Genomic DNA, 19,380 nt, shown 5'->3' with positions numbered 1-19,380 from the left:
TGTATCTGGCTTTGAGACGCGTTCACACCTTTCTTTTGGCTCTCTACACCTATTTCCCTTGTGTTTGCGCATCGGCTACGTAGGTACGGTATTGCTTTATTATTACGTTGCTGAAAATGTAATACATTTTCAACTTCGCAACGTTCCACGCCCCCCCCCCCCGTGAATCCTTCCCATTCAAATTGACACGCTCCTTTTATGGCACGTGGTCGTTTTATGTAACCCGCGGACGCGTTACACCACGCGGCCATTTTTGGCAAGGAATTGCACAGCCGCCGTTAATTATCCTTCTTTTTGCTGCAGTGTTTCTTTTTCACCTCGGCGCAAGCGAGCCGAGGTGTGGCGGCAACCGAATCACCAAATAAAATCGGACGGCGTTCCACTTAACGAAAACTTACCGCCCCATAAAAATTCGGCACCGCCGCGCGACAAATTTCCTTGCTCACCAACCCATGAACGATAAGATAGAATGGCCTTTTCTATATACATTTTTTGCTGCCTGCTCACGGACACGTAATGCTGCGTAACGATCATCGATGCGTCCAGAGAATTTACGCGAATTGCGATCGTGTCATTGTCTTATTAGCCAATTGTACGTAATCTGCGTATTAAAATTAGTAGTAAACTTTAATTTCTACGGAGTTGTTTCTCCCAAATTCAAGCGATCCATTATTCCTCGCTATTGACCGTGGCTGATTCGAGCTCATTGTTAACAAAATCTAAACCTATTTTTAAACGCAATGAATAGAAATAACGAGATCAGGTGAGAAGTATTATGGTTCTCTCCCTTGTTCTTGCCAGATCTATTCTTTTCCCTTGTTAAAGAGCTGGAGAATAGTCCCGGAATAAAATCATTACTGCCCCGCGAGAATTACAATACGGAACTCCGATTTATTAGAATTCGAACGAGCTCTACCATATAATATTCTAATTTCGAATTCTATAGAATTTTTAACTCGCAAATAACTACGAAATAGGGAATATTTCCATAACACGACACGAACAACAGTACAGAAATAACGTCACGCAGGTAGGAAACTATCATTCATTTCCATTGACAGAAAGAACCGTGCTCTTTTCATCGGTCATGCTCTTTCCGGAGCAACTCGGCTCCTTCGAAAATGGTAGCCGAAACTTGCTTTCCATTCACCTGGACCGTTCCGCGGCTCCCTTGTCGGTTAACAGAACGAAAGAAAGAACATCTCTTGGCGAACCTCTCGCGAGAGAGATCAGGTTGTTTGACGAGAGACGAGACGCAGGAGAGAGCCGGTTGAGAACCTTCGAGATTCAGGTTCTACCTGGTGCGACCCGACAGAGCACGGAGAGTCTTGGGTGGCATGAGAGTGCGGTGGTCGCGCCCTATGCTAACCCAACCTAACATAGCCCAAGATCTTTCTTGGCTAGATTCTCACCGCTCGAAACCACATCGGTTGGACTTGTTTCCATAAGATCGTGGCACATACATAGAGGAGTTGGATCGAGCCAACTCACGTACACCCGTGGCTACTTACCGGCCTAACCTCGATTCTCACGAGCTTCGTCGGCCTTCTTCTACATGTATCTGCTTTAATCTACGGAAGTTAGGATAGGTTCAGTTTGGCTAGGTTTCCTGGTAACAGCGATTTGTCGGAAAGAATCGTAGAAGGTTTTCAGATGCGTCTATTTTTAGCTAATAGTCGGTTCCTTTGGGTCAAGATTTGTTGCGTGCGATTCTCGTTCTTTCCGAAGGAGTTTCGTTTTCCGGTGACCTTGGATTCTCGTGGTCCTCCGAGCACATCAATACGAGCCGCGTTTTATTCAGTCGGAGCTGAATTATGGTTGGGACAGTTGCTTGCTACTTGGCGAACCGAGATTTAAGGCGTTTTCTTGGAACAAAGATCTTCCAAGAACGAACAATTCTCAGTGGGACGCTGGATATTGTACAGTTTTATGAACGTTCCGTCACCTTGCTAGGCGCAACTAATTGCCAACGCGGTTTCTTTTTAAATGGTTCCGAAGCATCAGATTCTGTTGTTTATTGTTTCTTGCTGTAGCCGATCGGTCGTGGTGGCGTTGCGTGAAAAATCGATTCACCGATTAATCGATTTTCAACGGTCTCGTTCGCGGCGAGACGGGAGGGCAAAGGTGAAGCCTAGGACAATCGTGAGAGTACAGAGTTTCGCGAGAGATAAGAAGCGAGAAGGGAACACAAGCAGTACATGGCCTATAGATTCACGATGAAACTCCTCCAGCCAGATCTTTGATCTTGCACGATCCACCGACCTAATTAATGGTATGCGGGTCAGCTGCGGCAATAATTGAGGGAACCGGATGCAACTGAACGTCTCCGCGGCGTATTATCATTCAAATATCTTTCGCTGGTTGTAAGTTCACTCGGCCCTCCGAGTGTGACGATGCAGAAGTTAGATTCTAATTACGAGATGTGCAGGTGAATGGTAATTTAATGGTTGTGCTAAAACAAACAGCGAATTATCGTCGAAGGGATCAACCACTTAATTCTTCCTTTGTTTTACGGTTAATCAAATTTTCTTTCAAGATTGAAGATTCTTCTTGAAAGCAACGAATAATACTATATTTTTCATAATCGATGTTAAGTTCCTGTACATTAGATTAGAAAGATTAGGAGACATTAGAAAAAAACTATTTGCGAAACTAGTGTTACACGATTGGCTGCAACGATCAAATCGTACATCGAAGAACAAGAGCAAGAAATATAGATTTTATTTGAGATATTCGACTCCATATATTTCATTCACCAACAAACATCGTCCACCTATCAATTATTCTACAATTTAGAAAGTTGTTTTTACCTCAAGAAAAGTGATTTGCGCAAACTACTTCAGAAAGATGTATCCGTGGAAGCTACTCAGTGACTGGTAAACATCCACGTAACGAAACGATGCACATACAAACTAATGTCGTTCTAATTCTACAAAAGCATTTTGAACTACCCCATACTTTTTTTTCAAAGAATCTCCGATAATTTCAAGTTTAATATTTCACTTTTACATAGTCTTTAACAAATCTTTGAAGAAGAACAAAAGAAAAAAGAAAGAAAGAAAAGAGGAACGTTAAAGAACAAGTATTTCAATGTGAAGAGACAATTGATCGGTGTCGCAAGGTGTATACAGCGGACACATCGATCTTGACGGAAAAATGCAGGAGGAAGAGCACGGTTTTCGAGGCGAAGATCAGGCCGATAAACTCTTAGTGAACACGGCACGGGTAACAAGTTATGAAATGCAATTTGCATGCGACCGAGATTCGCGTGGTAAACCGATGGCACGGTGCAACGCGCGGATACCACGGCACTTGGTCTGAAACCAGACCTGAACTGGATTCCATCGAATTCGGGGCCACGGTTCGGCCTCTGAAACAGATCCGCTTTCGATCATCCTCGATCATCGAAATTGGTACGTCAGCTCGTTGAAACGATCACGGAGAAAAAAAGCCTTGCCTGTCGACGTTCCGCGTCCCTATCCAAACGTTTCATCGATGAACACGGAAAGCAACTATTTAGAGTATAAATGTTGCGCGTTTTCCAGTTGGAACCATGCCAGTATTTGAACGAATAATGCACCCGCATCGTGTTGGACCAGGCAGCGAAAGGTTATGAAAGACGCATTGCAGAGGAGGGAATTAAATTTTCTATTCAGAATGCCGCTTCGTTTAGGGGCACGAGGTTTATTCGATTAATTTCACGGTAGACGAGATTGGACGCGAAACCACAACCAGGAGTGACGTTGTTAGGAATTTCCCCGGAAGTTAGATAGTGGACGGTTTCTTTATGCTTGTTTCTTCTTGTCCTCTCTTCGCTGTATTCCTGAAGTTAATCCTACGATACAGGGAGACCTAATTCGTTCGTTGTTGTCATCAACGTCGAATATTTTACTTTAGAGTAATAAAGCGAAGACAAGGTGTTTTGCCCCTATATGATAACTAAATTTACATAGGAAATGCAATATTTTATATAGTTCGATACAATGATAACTAGTCTAACGTATATTTACCATAATATAAATTATGTATGGTATACAAAATATATGAAATATCCCAGACAAGCCACTTATTATGATATTTAGTTGGTAAAAATCACTTTCTAGGTTCCGTCTGTCCATAAATAATAAAAATATCAAGCAATAACACGTGAACGTAACTTAAAATATAATAAACGTGAAATGTCTGGATAATCAGAATTGGTCCATTCTTCGTTGTCCGAGAGTTAAAGCGTTTCCAAGTGACGCGAAGTCACTACACCAAAGTTTTAATCGACGACTTATCTTGAACAGGACGAGCTTCTTAGTACCTGGTCCTCGTTAGCTCGCCGACTAGTTTCAATCAGAGCAATGTACTTGGTAATGGAGTATTCATACCCCACCACTATCAACTCTCTTCTCCACCACCGATTACAATCCAGAAGCTACTAGTTGGAAATTGATTAAGCAATAGTTGGAAAGCCGGTTGGCTTTCGGAGATTCAGATGAAATCACGAACTGGATCCTTTAATGGACACAATGGCAACGAGGTATGCGTATACGTACGCGCACGAGAGGAACGACATGAGGGAAACAAAGTGGCGTTTGTCTCTCGCCATTGAGAGTCTGTAATGGCCGCCCGTAACAAACAGTTCTCGCGATTAAGTTTATATGGGAGGCTGTCGTTGCGTGGAGGAAAAGGAAACTGGCGATGAAACAGTAGGAAATATTCCTTGAGCAAAGGCAGGATTTCCTGTAAGCGTCAGGCACGAACATTTAAACGTATACGTTCTCTGCTGTCAGCTGAACACGGCACCCATGCGCGGATGAGATTTCTCATAAACGTAAAATGGTTCGACTGAGTTACTTTTACTCAATTTCTTCGGTCAACTTCACTTTTAAACAATTTCTCAATTTTATTACGTAAGTACACGACTAACGTTCAATTCATAAAAACCAAATTATTTCCACGAGTTCATTTGTCACGAGTCGATGATAAATAATAGCAAATTCACAGATAAGATTAAAAAGTAATATCTGCAACATGACTTTTTTCTGCTTTTTAATGTACACAGTTGATCTATGTGACTTCTGAACGGGTTGTACGAGCATAACGCGTTCGTTTCTTTATGTATTCATTATTTAGTATATTGTTGTCTACCAAAAGAGAGAGTTACGTACAGAGAAAGTGAAATATGTGTTTAAAGTGAACTGAAATTCTAATCTTTCTCGCTACTATCATATACAGTGGCTACGAAAAGTATTTGCATACCATTGTATTTGTTATAGCATTTACATACCAGTTGATTAGGTCCAAGTACATTAAATCTCGTATTATTTAGTAGCATTCTTATACGACTATAAGAATTTGACGCTATGCAAATGAAATGTAGGATCTGACTAAAAATTCTATTCATTGGCAGATATAGATATCTGAAAGTACTTTTGTAGAATAAGTTAATTTGCAACGTATTCCAAGCTTTCATTCTCTTCGCAAGAAAAAGGAGATTTTGTTGAAACTTTTCAAACACGACAGAAATCGATCGTTCGCGTGTAGATTGCTATTGCAGCAGGCGGTCGATCGTCCGACGCGTACGTAACGTATAAAACTCGCTTATAGGAAAACGGAGATATGCTTCTCCATTGTATCTGTATTGTAGATGTATCTGACGTTTATAGGAAATCCCGTCTTAACCAGAAAAAAGCGACACGTCGCCTCTCTGTGACTCGATCGTCCGAGACTTCTCTCATTGTGATCGGTTCGAGCGTGACTCTTACGACGAGCCGGTTTTCATACGCGAAAACGGATAGCTCGAATAAACATCGCCGCGCGATCCGAGTCTCCGGATATATTCAGGGAGAGGCAATGAATCATTGGAAATTCGCGTTTCGAGAGTTCGTAATGGATAGGTTGCGTTGCAAATTGCAAACACGATGTTTCGTGAAATCGATGACCGAGCAGAAAATAATAGAGCATCCACGTGTGGAAGCTACTTTGTGCCGTCTATCTAAAGCGAAAATCGTAATGACTTTTTGATACAAGCGTGCGGTTGCGTTCCCACGATAAGGAATACGCGATATAATTACTTAATTGCACGATACCGGAGACGAGAGCCAGAATCGAAAGAAGACGAGAACAACGATTTCAATCTCGTGCGATGATCCTCGCTTGACGTGTGTCAATTTTATTAGCCGTTCTTTTTTCTCGCGGATATAGCGGCTCCTTTATGGTTCGTTATTTCGCTATCTCGTTTCTTGGTCTTGTTTGAATAGCCTATTTCCTTATATCGTACTAAGACTGCTAGTATCATTAAAAACGATGACTTTAAATACGATATTAAAAGAATAATCCGCGATTTCTCTTTTCAACCAAACGCTATTAAACGCGTTTCTTTAACATTTACGTTGCAACGTTCGACTGCTGTCGAAGAATGCCGCTTATTTATTCGCTGTTTATTCATTCGCACTGAGTATCGGTTGAAAATGTCGGAAACGAATCTCTTGCGATACTTTTCGTTATTATGTAATCGTACGGTGGTGCATTACACGATAAAGTCTTAAAGAGTTAAAAAAATTAATTACACAACATAAAGGTTAATAAAACAGTATCCGAACGTCGCAAATATGATCAAATTAAATTTACTTAATAACTTATATAATAATACAAATTATAAAACAAATAGAATACGTATGCAATGTTAAAGGTGAAAAACTATTCTAGACCATTGCAATAAGATAAATAATACCAATAATAAATTTTTCTTGCAATTGGGAATATCATTCGCCTATAGGCAAACGTGCAAACGCTGCAGAAACGCGCAGTTCCGCTAACCCTTTCGTTTCTCTATAGAAGTATACAACGCTCCCCCACGAGCGGGACAGCCAAATGAACTGCGAGTATGGTAACAACGGCACGTGTGTGGGAAGAAAAATGAGAGTAACGGCACGAATCGTATGGGATCGCGGCTCTGCCAGAGCGTACGCTTTGCTCTGCGCGTCTGCATCTACATTTGATTCCCCGCTATGAATCTCCGAGGCTTAAAGGGACCCTTTCATATTGCAAGGGACTCGTGTATACACTGCACGCGTTCAGCAACATGTTCACCAGGGATTTCCTCTCTGCGAGCGCATATTGCCCGCTGCGAAACTTTACGATGCATTTTTAATCGATTCGTTTATCGCACCGGGTTAGAACGGCCGTCCACGTTCTAAATCATCTTGCGTCAGATTTTAGCTCGAGCCGGAATTTATAATTCGATCGTTGAAAATGTTAATACGTTGTACGTCGTAGATATCTCACAGCTAAAGTTTGCTGGGCTTTTGGAATGCAAACATTTACGTATTCCACGTTCCATCGTGGTTGCAGGGACGTTCTCGTACGAAAATAAACGACAAGATACGTCGAGAAAGCATTTCGAAGCTTTCCTCTATAAATACAATGTGTACACCTAAACCTATATTGCTTTCCACGTGGTTGCGTCTCGCATCCGGAAGTCCATGGTATAAATAGAAACGCCGGCCTTGAGGCTATGAAAACCTTTGCTACACCTTGCTCATTAATTATCCTGCATGCGATTGTTTGTAAATGTTACGGGCTCCTTTATAACTTGACGGATAACATCGATGATGTCTCTAATGAAAATTACTTTACCGCTAAGGTTGCGTGTTTTTTTCTGCCTTATACAATAACGGATAATTCGTTGTGGTTTTTGTCTCTTTACCACGCACGTTAGAACAGAACTATGGGATTGCTATTCGTACAATAATTTGTCAACTCGCTATTAATTTTGCAGTGGATTACAAAAGATTACGATATTTCACTAGAGTCAGAGACTTTGATCGAATCGTTAATGACTCAAGCGAAATTCGAAAGTGCATACTCATCAGCGAATAGTGCTATTTCTCACAACCTACAAAAACGTGAAGACGTTGCAAGGAACTGTGTTTCACGAATATGATCGCGAACGAGACAATTTATGAATAATTCGAAGCTTTATTATATCTCTTAAAATTTAGAACAGCTAAAAAACACAGCTACCCAAATCATTCTGCCAATCAAATCAGTTCAGAAGACTCGTGAGTCGTGATATCACAGTAATCGTATCAGAACAATCAATACTTACAGCACGAAGACTTAACGATTACAATTTCTTAACGTAATCGCTAATAATCTTAAAAGGTGTACGTAGCTTTAAACACACAGCTGCAAAAAGGAATTACAGTGGGTCAAACATGAAACCTAATCTGACAAATGTTGTGGACTTTATCTTCTATTGTCTTCTAGCTGTCGTAGGACACGTTTCGTTTGCATTAAAACGAAAAATGTTGTGCATCTATTATTTTCTTCTAAAGCGAAAAAAACTTTTAGGATAACCTAATAATTCTGTAAACTTGATATACTTATAAGACTCATGACTCATGACTCATGACACAAAAAAAAAAATTGTACCAGCCTTGTACTAGTATTCCAAGTACAAAGACTTAGCAAGCGTAAAGAGCCAAATTCGAACGAAAGGATCGCGTGGTTAGAAGCAACACACGACCGGTAAAAATCTTGTTCCGTGAAACCGCAACGCCATCGAAACCAGGCTCCGTTACCTCGAATGATCGGCCTGGTCAGGTGTACACGTGCACGACGAGCGTGCCGGTGACAAGCTCGCGAGCTTCGGCATTATCTAGTCGTGTGTGCACACGAGCGATGAGCGGTCTATGGGAAAATTCAGTCGAGGTTCCCGTGGCATCGCGAGCAGACGCGGACCGATCCCAGCAGCACCGTTAGCAGGCTTCAAGGATATCCTGTGTCGCGTGCAAGCAAGCCGCGTGAATTACCTTACGGAGCTTATTCGATGCACAGGACGAGAAAGGATCGTCAAGGATTACCGGTAGTCAATGGCCGACGCTGTTTTTGTCGACCGGTTTCCAAGCCTTCCGTGCGCTGCTGTTTGAGAAAATCGTCCGATTCCTGACGGTGAATTTATTGAATTATAGATGCTTTTTGTTGAGAATGGCTACAGTACTTATCAAGAATTACGGTAGAACTTCACGTTACACGAATATACAAAAGTAAGTGAACAGTTAGCGGAAACTATTAGCACTGTATTTATTATCACATTTACATACTAATCGATTATATTGAAGTATATTAAATTTTGTACCGTTTAACTGTACTCGCATATAATTATAAAGAATTGATTTTTTGAAAATGAAATGTAAAACCTAACGAAGAACCGCCTTATTTCGTAGCCACTGTATATTTATCTATACTTGTATTATCTATAATTGCGACCATTAGTTTATCGATAAGATACAAATATCACGCTACTTGAAGACTACTTGAAGAAGACGTTAAATTACATTTAAATATCGTAATAGAAGTCCAGGTTCCGGTAAGTCGATTTAGTCAACAAGGACAGGATACGAATTGTTTCAATAAATAAAGTTTAGAAAAATTCTACTCTATGGTTTTGACACGATTAACGAGATACATACATATTATTCGTATTTATGGTTGGTCGATTGTACAATGTACGAGTGATTGTACAATTGATACCGGTGTGATCGAACAACGAAGGACAGAATGTTTTAATCTTTCGCCGAGTTATTTAGCATCGAGATGGAGTGTCGAGATAGGGTAATGGTTTGTGAGTAAATCTCGCGTTGGAATTCGAAAAAGTTTAGATATCTTTATTTAAGAAGGGCGTGGTGTGTCGGATCGCAGATAGTTTGGCATAGTTCGAGAAGGTGAACAGGGTACGCGAGATGTTATGATATTTTTCGACCTACATAAGAAGCAGTGTAAAATTTATTCAAACGAAGTTTTGATGAAGTCCATTTCAAAGATTAGATCGTATGCATGATAATGTCAGCTACTATTTGCATGTGATTAGATACTGTTGATTTTTCGACGAATCACTAATTACGGTGCGGTCATTATGATCACGGTTTACCGTTTAATGTGAACGATGAAAATATAATATAATTTTTATTCCATTAGACAACTAAACATAGAATAGCAATTTCTTCTTCTTTTCCTATATTTTTTAAATAAGAAAATTTTAAAGCATCCTTGATCCTATAATAATATGAAAATTCAGAATCATTTCTATTTTTCAGTATTATTATTCAAATATTCCAAATTGGCAATCATAGTTAAATTATGCTTCAAATCGATCTCTGCGTAAGAATCGCGTGTTCGGCTAATGAACGAAACACTTGAGTTAAATATGTGATAATATGTTTCAATTACACTGCTGTACCAGGTTAGAATGACTTGTACTTTCTGACGTGTCGTAAAAAAACTCTCTCGTTCACAAGCACATTACACTCTTACAGGTTTCACGTACGCAGCACATATTCTTACCACGTGCAGTTAAATCTCCACATGACACCGTGCATCCATATGCGTTCTCAGAACTGTTCGCTTCAACAAAGATGAAAAGGATAAGCAAATTTGACATGTTTCTTTTTCGAAATTCTTTACGATGCAAATGACCATTACGAAATTATTTGAAACTTATCATCAGGCGATATATTTCGCTGTGGTTAGCCAACTTCCGCTTGTTCTGGTTCGCAAAACGAACAGGCATTGCAGCCGATCTGCGGGCTTTATTATTGCTAATTATTGCCAGATTCGGCACGAACATTTTTATTACAGTGGTTAATATGAGCGTTTCGCGTGTCACGAGTTATACTTTTGACCTTTGCAAACGCACGCTTGCTCTTTCACCTTCTCTCGGTTATGCCGAGTTAACTAGCGCTAGGCACTGCAGCGATAGAAAAACTAGTTCCGATACGCAACCATGTCAAGCAGAAAAGCCGCAATGCGCCATGACGTCACTGCTGAAAAGAGCTGCGTCCTGGGATATGGTTCTCGTTCCTGATATTATTGCTTCGCTTTTTATTCGTGGCCCCGGGGCACGAACTGATTAAGCGATGCTTATCTAGTAATGCCCCTTAGTCACGAGTTTTCTGAAACGGCCGATGGCAGAGGAAGGAACTTTAACCATTTCTTCAGGATTTTATCGCGGAATAATCGCTTGAATGTGATACTTCGCGAATAATACTTGGGATCAACGGATAGGGCATGTGAAATGTACCGCTTTAACCTTTTCACGACTGAATATTTCTCCAGATATATGGAAAATTGTGTTGTCGATTATTGACGATAGAAATACATTATTATGTAATGCATTAAAATTAGCATGAGTTTCATCGGAAATAAATGAAATGTTTGCTTAATCAGTTAGTAACGTTTTAATAATAATATGACGATAACGACGTTAGACCTTTGAATTATTTCGTCATTTATAAGCTTCAAAGAGTAATCCGACGACTTTCACGTTTGAATCTTTCTGAAAGAGAAATGCCAGAAAATTTTAAGATTAAACATTATGAAAAGTGTACACACCGTGGTACATCTGTTGCACGTATATTGTCTGAATGTTCTTCGGAGCCGGCGATTCTTACAAAGAATACCATTTCTCTATGTCGTAGTGGCAAAAACTTGACCCATGACACAGTACAAAGTACTTAGAATCTAATTTATGACACTTTCGAGACTTTATCGTTTTCTCTTGCTGACAATGAGTCCTGTAACACTGACAAAAATTAAACAACCATTTTGTACTCTTAAAGCTTCACATTATCCTCCAAAGTAATCTGTCAATCTGTTGATCTATCAATCAAAACGTTCGATTCTTACACCTTAAATGATTGATCTCTTCTAACTAACAATAAGTGCCGTGCAGAACTAGAAAGATGATTAACGGGACTGCGCAGGGACAAAAGAAGTATTATACGTTAGCGTCGTGCTAACATTATTTTATTTACAGTATTTGTGTACGATCGAAGACAAAAATAAATGAACAGGTAGTCGAAAAGAGAAAATATCGATAAGATTTTGTTAAATATGGCTTGTTACAAATCGATTCAAATGATACGACAAATTACGACGCTTGTATTACACGAAAATGCAAACGTTAATTTCGATTATTCGATAAATGATCTATCTACTGTAAAAGTGCAGTATAATAAATAAAACTAGTGCATTACCTATACAACTATTTTTATCCCAGATTGTATACAACACTTTCGTCAATGAGCTTACTAAATGCTAAAAGCACTTCGCCAATACGCGTGTCTGTCTTTCTGGCAGTAAAAGCTCTGTCAGAAACAACTAATCAGACCTGCACTCCTTTCTCTAATCATCCTTTCAGCTTCCTACGACACATACGAAGCTTGAATCCTCTTGTGTCAGTACGTTAGCCAACCCTTACTCTTCATCCCTTGTTTTCAACTGAAAGGCGTGACTTACTAACACGTTGTTTGGCTTTCACGAAGGCCAATTGTTCGCCACTGACCCGAAGAGTGACGAGGTACGAACAGTTGAAAAAAAGCGGCGCAGGTCTCCGGATGGCCTATTCACGCGCCTCGACCGGCACAAGATCTCGAATTCCGTTTTGCCACGGAGAAAGCATGAAATTCGAGAGACCCCCACGAAACTCTGACGGAACGTGGGTGTTTCACACGTGTTCCACGTCCAAACAAATCACGAGGGCCAACACTGTGAGTCGCATCCACGCCTCTTACCGTGAAACGCTCTTACTTTTCATCGGAAAACCGGCTTTTCGAGCTGGAAGTGCTGCGCGAAGTTAGAAATCGCGACTACGCAGGAAGTCGCATCGGAAACCAACGGAACGAAACTTTCTTTTCGGGGCGGACGTCAATTTTTGTAAGTACGGCGAGCTTCGTTGGACGAACTGGCAAAGGAATATGGTTCCGTGTGCACGACCAAGATCAATTTCAACGGACTGATTTCAGCAAATTGTGCGTTCGAAGCGAAAGCCACTCTTCGGATTTACGGGAAGCAATTTTTATTATTACCATATATTGGCTGGATTTTCTTCTTTTTCTTTCGCAAATGGAAATTCGTTATTGACGGAAAGCACGAAACTGGAGAAAGTTCGGAGGATAATAACACCTTTATAGGTGAGTTGGATCGTTGGTGACTTCAGTGGTATTTTACCCTTGAGTTTCTTTCCTCCGAACATTCATTTCTCTTGAAAATGTTCGGAACATTCGAGTTAACAGATGGTTGATGATAACGTAGTTGTTTATTCGACCAGTCACGGAGAGACGCGATCACGAGGAAGCGCGTCAACGGGAGTCATAAATTCCCGTTACGATTAGAATAATCGACGCCACGAACAGATTGATCCCCTATTTCGATTAGGATAATAGGGGTGGTTGCATTAGTATAACACTCAGGTTAACAGCTTATAATATATATTTCCAACAACTTTGTAGAGAAGATAGTTACGCTGTTGCGTAAGGAATAAGAGAAGTAGGTGAATGATTGAAGGTATAGAAATGTTGACTGATCTGTAGTCATAGATCCAGTCTAGAGATGTCGACAGATCTGTAGTCGTAGATCCAATCCAGAGATGTTGACTGATCTGTAGTCGTAGATCCAGTAAAGCCCGGTGACGATGCTGTTCCAAAGGAAAACTCTTGTTCGCTGGTAATCGCCCCGCCACTGGTCGCTTGCGGGTGGAATCCCAGGAAACACCCACGTTTCCCCAATTTTTATCTGATGGAGCAATAACCATAAGGAACCTCTTGAATCGAAGATGTTTTATACCACTTACCGGTCTTAACGGTAAATCAAAAAACCTCGTTTTATGTACGATCCTTAGGATTATTACGACCCGCTTAATTCTATGTGCACAGCTGGTGGACGCCTCGACCGTAGAGAGTCACCGGACGTAACAGTAGTAGAGAGTTTCTAGTATCAAAGAACTTTTTCAGAAAGTTTGAAAGCCTAGAATATTAAAAAGTACTAGGTTTGAATAAACAAACGATCCAGTGCAAAGGATTAAAATAATCGACAAACATCATGGAAACAGAAAGATTTCTACGATGCACGTATGTATGTTTGTAAGTATCTGGAGATTTCGGTCGGCAACTAATATTAATCGAGGACACGAATGGCTCACAGGAGATTCGCCTAGTCGAATGAGAAAAATAGCAAACGTAAATCTCGTGAAACTGTTTGTGAGACTATCGGTCGGGGATGCAGCGTATGATTTGTGACGCTTCTTAAGACGCGATTTGCGTAGAAAGTCGCCGGTACTATTTGTAACCGCTCGGAATAGAAAAGTCACGTGGACGTTTATTTCGCAAGAGTTTTCGTCTAGGAGTGTAGCGTTTGATCCTACGATCCGCGTCGATCGCGGCGGTTTGCGTTTCACGCGCGACAGGAAGGCGCGCGTGCACGTTCACATTGGCCTGTCAAGGGTCGCGTATCCTCGACTTCCGGCGCGATCGCGATGGACGCAAACGGAGGTCGCTGTAAATCGCCAGGAATTACGTATAAATAACCGCTAGGAGGTTAACGCGACAATCGGGAGATCGAGTTGGCAAATTTACGACTCGGCTGTAACAGTCGTTTCCCCACTGGTCGATCGTTCGATGGAAATGTGCCCGTGGAATTACGTAAATCATCCTTTCTCATCCGTTTATTCCATGGCCACGATGAAAAGTATCCACCGAGAGAAGAAAGTAAACGCGTTTTACATCCGATGAAACGGGTACATTTCTTGTTGCCGACTCGTTCGGTGGGAAATCACGAGTTTAGGAACTAGATAGCGTTCGATCGGGCGTGATCATTCGGAAACGGTTCGCGTGGCGACTTCTTGCCGCAACGGCGCATAATTTACCGGTTAAGCGCGGTTCTCATAGAAAGTAAAGGAAGCGGGTAGTCGATTTGCCTGCGTGTCGACGTCCTGAAAGCTTCCCGCGAACGCGTGCCACGCGATGGCTTCCTTTTGCACGGAAACGGGTTTAACGGACTCTTCGAACGCTACTGAGCGATTCCAGGAGGAAAATCGCCTTTCACGTGTCAGCTTTGTTGGTGAGGTCGGCTCGAGTCCGCTTCGCGGTCTCTTGAAAACTCGCCTTGAAATTTGGTTGTTCTGAGGTCCTCGTTTATCCGAGGTTAAGTCGGTTAGGTCGAACGAGATGGAAAGTCTGTGACGCGGAATGAAGAGGCCGATTTTTAACTAAAAGTTAGTGTAGAATACGATATTTAAAAAATGTTATGTGATGTCAAGGAAAAAAGAAACAACAGAATAATTATTCTGCCACTTTTCGATTCTCCACTTTCCACGAATGTATGTTAATGTTCAAGTAAATACCGAATGTAAAGTAGAACGTGGAATGTATATGAGTTCTCTTTCTACGTTTCACTACTAACATGACTTGTTTCTCGCTAATTTTTTAATTCGTTTATAGGATGTTCCAAAGAAGTAGATAGAAAATAATCTTCTTTGAAACAGCTTATGAATGCATCGGAGAATTATTTTCAACAAAGTCGCGTTTCTATAAGGTAAAAATGTGAAAAGAGAACTAATGTACATTCACGCAAAGTGGAAACTTGAATATTCCATGTAACATTAGTTTATGGACACAAGTTTATCGAGAATTTTTTGCTAGCTTTCGACTCCTCTCATCCAGTTCTGTTAGCCTATAATTCCGAAACAGTCTGCACAAGGTAATAACTTTCAATAACCGTAAAAACAGGATGCACCGACGTCGCGGCGTTATTGCTTCTGATTAATGGACGTTTCGCGAACAGCGCGAGCCAACAATTTACCGATGGCGGTCTGGTCTCGCGAACGGCGTGAGAAACGAGTCGCGAGATCGACCGTTTTCCTTTTTATTTAGCGAGGCTAATTGCACGTCTCGGGGTTAAAGACGATACACAGTCAAATTGTGAAAACGCGCGAAAATTCATTTCTCCGTTTCTGACGTGCGCCTCGTTATATGGAATGCTGCTGTGCGTTTCACGCACTTTCCATATACGGAGTCACGCGGACATTAAGAATAGAACGAACGTGGCCCCTTGCGAAATGGCACGCGAACAGCTCCATCCAGCTGCACGCATGATCGATAGTAACGACGTCTCGAGAAAGTTAGCGAACCGCTGATTTACAACTTTGTTACGAGCCCCCTACGAACTAAGCATTGTACTTTTGAACTGATTACTACCCACCTGATATGTGATTTTCAAGGTCTGGCATGTTGCATTCGGAGTTGACACATTGATAGATTGTTGAAATTTACATACATAGAGAAAATCAAGTTTCGACGAAGCGCGAAGTTGCAGAAGAATATATTTTCAAATTTTCAAATTCCCGAATTTGTTTAATTTTTGGTTTACTTAAATTTGCGAATATAAAAATTCTACAAAGCTCAAACTTCCGAATATTTAAACTTTCGATCTCTTAAATTTTTTAATATTTACCTCCGAGTATACAAATTTTCAAATTTTGTAGTCTTCCACTATCCAAATTTCCGAACGTAAAATCTTTCAATTTTCAACTCTTTAAATACTTAAATATATCTCAATTCTCAAATATTTAAACATTCAAATCTATCAATTGTTCAAATCTTCTAATCTCTGAGTGGCAAATTTTGTAAATGTTCAAATCTCCATATCTTGATATCTTATTTAGCAAATCGTTGCGGCTATTACTACGCAAGATTGAAGTGTTTATCGAAGCGAAAAATGGAGGACGATTAAGCCATTAAATCGTACGAAGTAAGCTGGGTATAGGCGAGTCGAAAAGCTGCAAGGCAACGATTTCGAAGGTAACGAGCCGCCCCGGCATGTTCTAGAGTACGTAAATTCTAATGAAATACGTGATCGATCCCAGTGAAACTTGAGAAACGGTGCCCGCCACTCATATCCGGGGCGCTTTTAATTGAAACTTTCAAATCCATCGAATCACGTAGTCGATCATTTTTCGCCGCCAATTTCCACGTGTACCAGGCTAACTAAATATCAGTAACATTGCCGATCTATAGCGGAAAAATTCGTTACCGCACCGAGGTGAAGGTGCTTACGGTACCAACGATAAATAACGAATCTCGTATAGATACGCATCTCGATAAACGTGTGATTCTTTGCTCTTTCACTTTACTTTTCTTTCGAAAAGATCGTCTATTGGCGAAGCTAACTTTACAGATTGAACAGCCATCCCGTGTGCTCTGATGAGTTTCAAACTACTTCGGTTAAACTTTTAACTATTTCTTCTGGGGAATGAGATTAAAGACTCTCCTACTTTCTGAAGATTCTTAGCAAAATCATACTTTATCAAACTTTGTTTAGTGCTATGATAAAATACGTCGTGATAGTATAAAAGTTAATTTAACCGTTGAAATATTACGATCCCCAAATTTCATTAACATTAGTCACAACATACGTGCATATACGATATAATTTAATCGATTAGATAATGAAACGTGTTAAGATTTCGACTAAAATCTTTCGTTTCTGACAAATACAGCGCCCTTTTTATCGATAAATTTCTCCTGGCATATACACAATTAACGTTTCAACAAAGACGAACTCGATAATAAAAGTCAATAAAATGCAATAATTCTTTATCTTCTTAGAAAATTCTGTATAGATGCAACTAATTTGATAGATCGTTTAACTATCTCGTGCACTCGTTAGTTGGAAACTTCTGTGGCAAACTTTTTTCGACGAAGTACTCGTGTTTGCTCCGAATAAGATCGGTCATTGTCCTCGAGGAGAGAAGTTGCTTGAAAAACTTTTGCTCGCCCGAAGGCGAGTAATTTTCCGTCTGGCCCGATGCTGATTATAGTTGGAGGAAACTTTGGGATCGTTTTTGGAACAATTGGATTTGAAAGCATGACGTTCAATGAACTAGTCAAGCTAGTAGAAAACTAGCCGGGTTTGCCAACTCGTAGAATTCGTTTCTTGTCCCGGTGGGATACAGAGATTGCTCTGTACCTCTGTACAACCGTTCCACGAAAGTTCCACGCCAACGCATAGTTATGTTCAAACAAACTTTTATCTGCCAACGTGATAGATCTCAAGAGTTTCACGGTACCAGAGCATTGCTGGAATAAAACTTGGCAGCTACTCGATAAAATTCCTTTTGAAATATTTCACTTCTTCTAAAGTGTTTTTTAAAACCTGCAAATTTCACGAGTAAAGAAATACCTACTTTAAAATACCAATATCACCAAGGATCAAGTACGAGATACTTGGTTTATTTGAACAAGCTATACGTTAATATTACCCACTGACAAATCCTTCAGAAGTACAAAGACAAAATGGAACGTTTCAGGATTCTGTGTGTTATCCTTATACGAGGACCACGCTAATCTTGCCTATATCGTTCTAATTTTAATACGTTCCCACTATCGAAGCAAATAAGTACCAAGGTGAAAACGCGTCTATTAAGTAAGAACGCTATAGGTATATCTTGATCCATTATCAACAACGATATTCCGTCTCCTTTCGTTTCATCTCCAATCATTGTCTCGTCTCGAAAACCACTATCGAATCCTCCATCAGGCGCAACGCAACTTTCATGTTGTCCAGTCCACCTACGACGTCACCTAGAAACCATCTCGTCACCGGTCGTTATCACATGGTTGTGTGGCGATCGATCGAGGCGGTCGAACAGGATGAAGAGACGCGACAAGCCACGTACGTACTTACACGAGAGAGAAGAGGGAGAGAGTTCCTCGACCCATTCTCGAACGTAACGAGGCTAATGGGAGAACGATCGTCGGTCGGCTTTTCGAGCCGACGACCGGGTAATTTCTCCTACGCTCGATTCCGCGGGAAAAACAAGACCGGCTGCAGGAAGAGGAACGATCAACGTGCTTCTCGGCTACGTTCCTCTCTTCCTTCGCGACTTGTATGCACAACCGGGTAAGAGGCATTATCGGCCAGATACGGTTAAAGCAGACGCGTCGGGGAAACCTGGACGAGGTTTGAAAAGCCGGCGTACAGAAACCAGAAGGACGGCTTAGTCACACAACTCGCGTCTGGTCTCGACTGGATCAACCAGCGACATCGTGGATTTTCTAAAACGATTAGAAGTAATTGCGTTCGCGCGAGCCTTCGCTATAGTTAATGCGGTTCTAGAAAAGCAACTGGAAATCTTCTGCAAGTCGTCACGGGGCACGCAAGCACCGTTGGTCACTGTTTACGTCGTATAATTTCTTTATTAATCGACTATCGAGGACGGCTAGTTATCTCGACCAGGCAACTCGCCCATGGTGTCGGTATGGTTGACACGCCCGTTAGGAACTTTTCCTGGCGCGAAGTCGCCTCTTATTAACGATCCAATGGCTACTTGGCTTTTTTGCTGCAATCGTAATTACATGCGTTAAAATGGACATGGCATATATTAGCTCGTTGGAGAAATGAAACGCGACGGAATCGAGATACGTAGCTTTCTATCGGTCCGTTGTAATATTCTTTCGGTAGTTTGGTCGAACGATATCGATCCTTTTGCGGTGACGATACATTGAATTCGTCGTCGCAGATAGCTTAGCGTTCAACGCTTTTAACTGCCTTTCG

At 41.0% G+C, this 19,380-nt stretch overlaps 1 protein-coding gene, 1 long non-coding RNA gene and 1 other non-coding gene across 4 annotated transcripts in view; 1 reads left to right on the top strand and 2 right to left on the bottom strand.

The window, feature by feature from the left end:
• Positions 1-19,380, top strand: part of LOC126871399 (uncharacterized) — a 134,800-nt gene that overhangs the window by 90,072 nt on the left and 25,348 nt on the right. The gene's annotated exons all lie outside the window — the stretch shown is intronic.
• The window catches only part of LOC126871337 (storkhead-box protein 2), a 109,612-nt gene that overhangs the window by 80,852 nt on the left and 9,380 nt on the right, over positions 1-19,380 (bottom strand). The gene's annotated exons all lie outside the window — the stretch shown is intronic.
• Positions 18,114-18,215, bottom strand: LOC126871502 (U6 spliceosomal RNA). Its single transcript, XR_007691671.1, has one exon. It is a non-coding gene; the product is annotated as a U6 spliceosomal RNA (small nuclear RNA).

This window comes from Bombus huntii, chromosome 11, assembly GCF_024542735.1.
Source record: "Bombus huntii isolate Logan2020A chromosome 11, iyBomHunt1.1, whole genome shotgun sequence".
Lineage (NCBI taxonomy): Eukaryota > Metazoa > Arthropoda > Insecta > Hymenoptera > Apidae > Bombus > Bombus huntii.
This window is presented reverse-complemented; position numbering and strand designations above follow the sequence as displayed.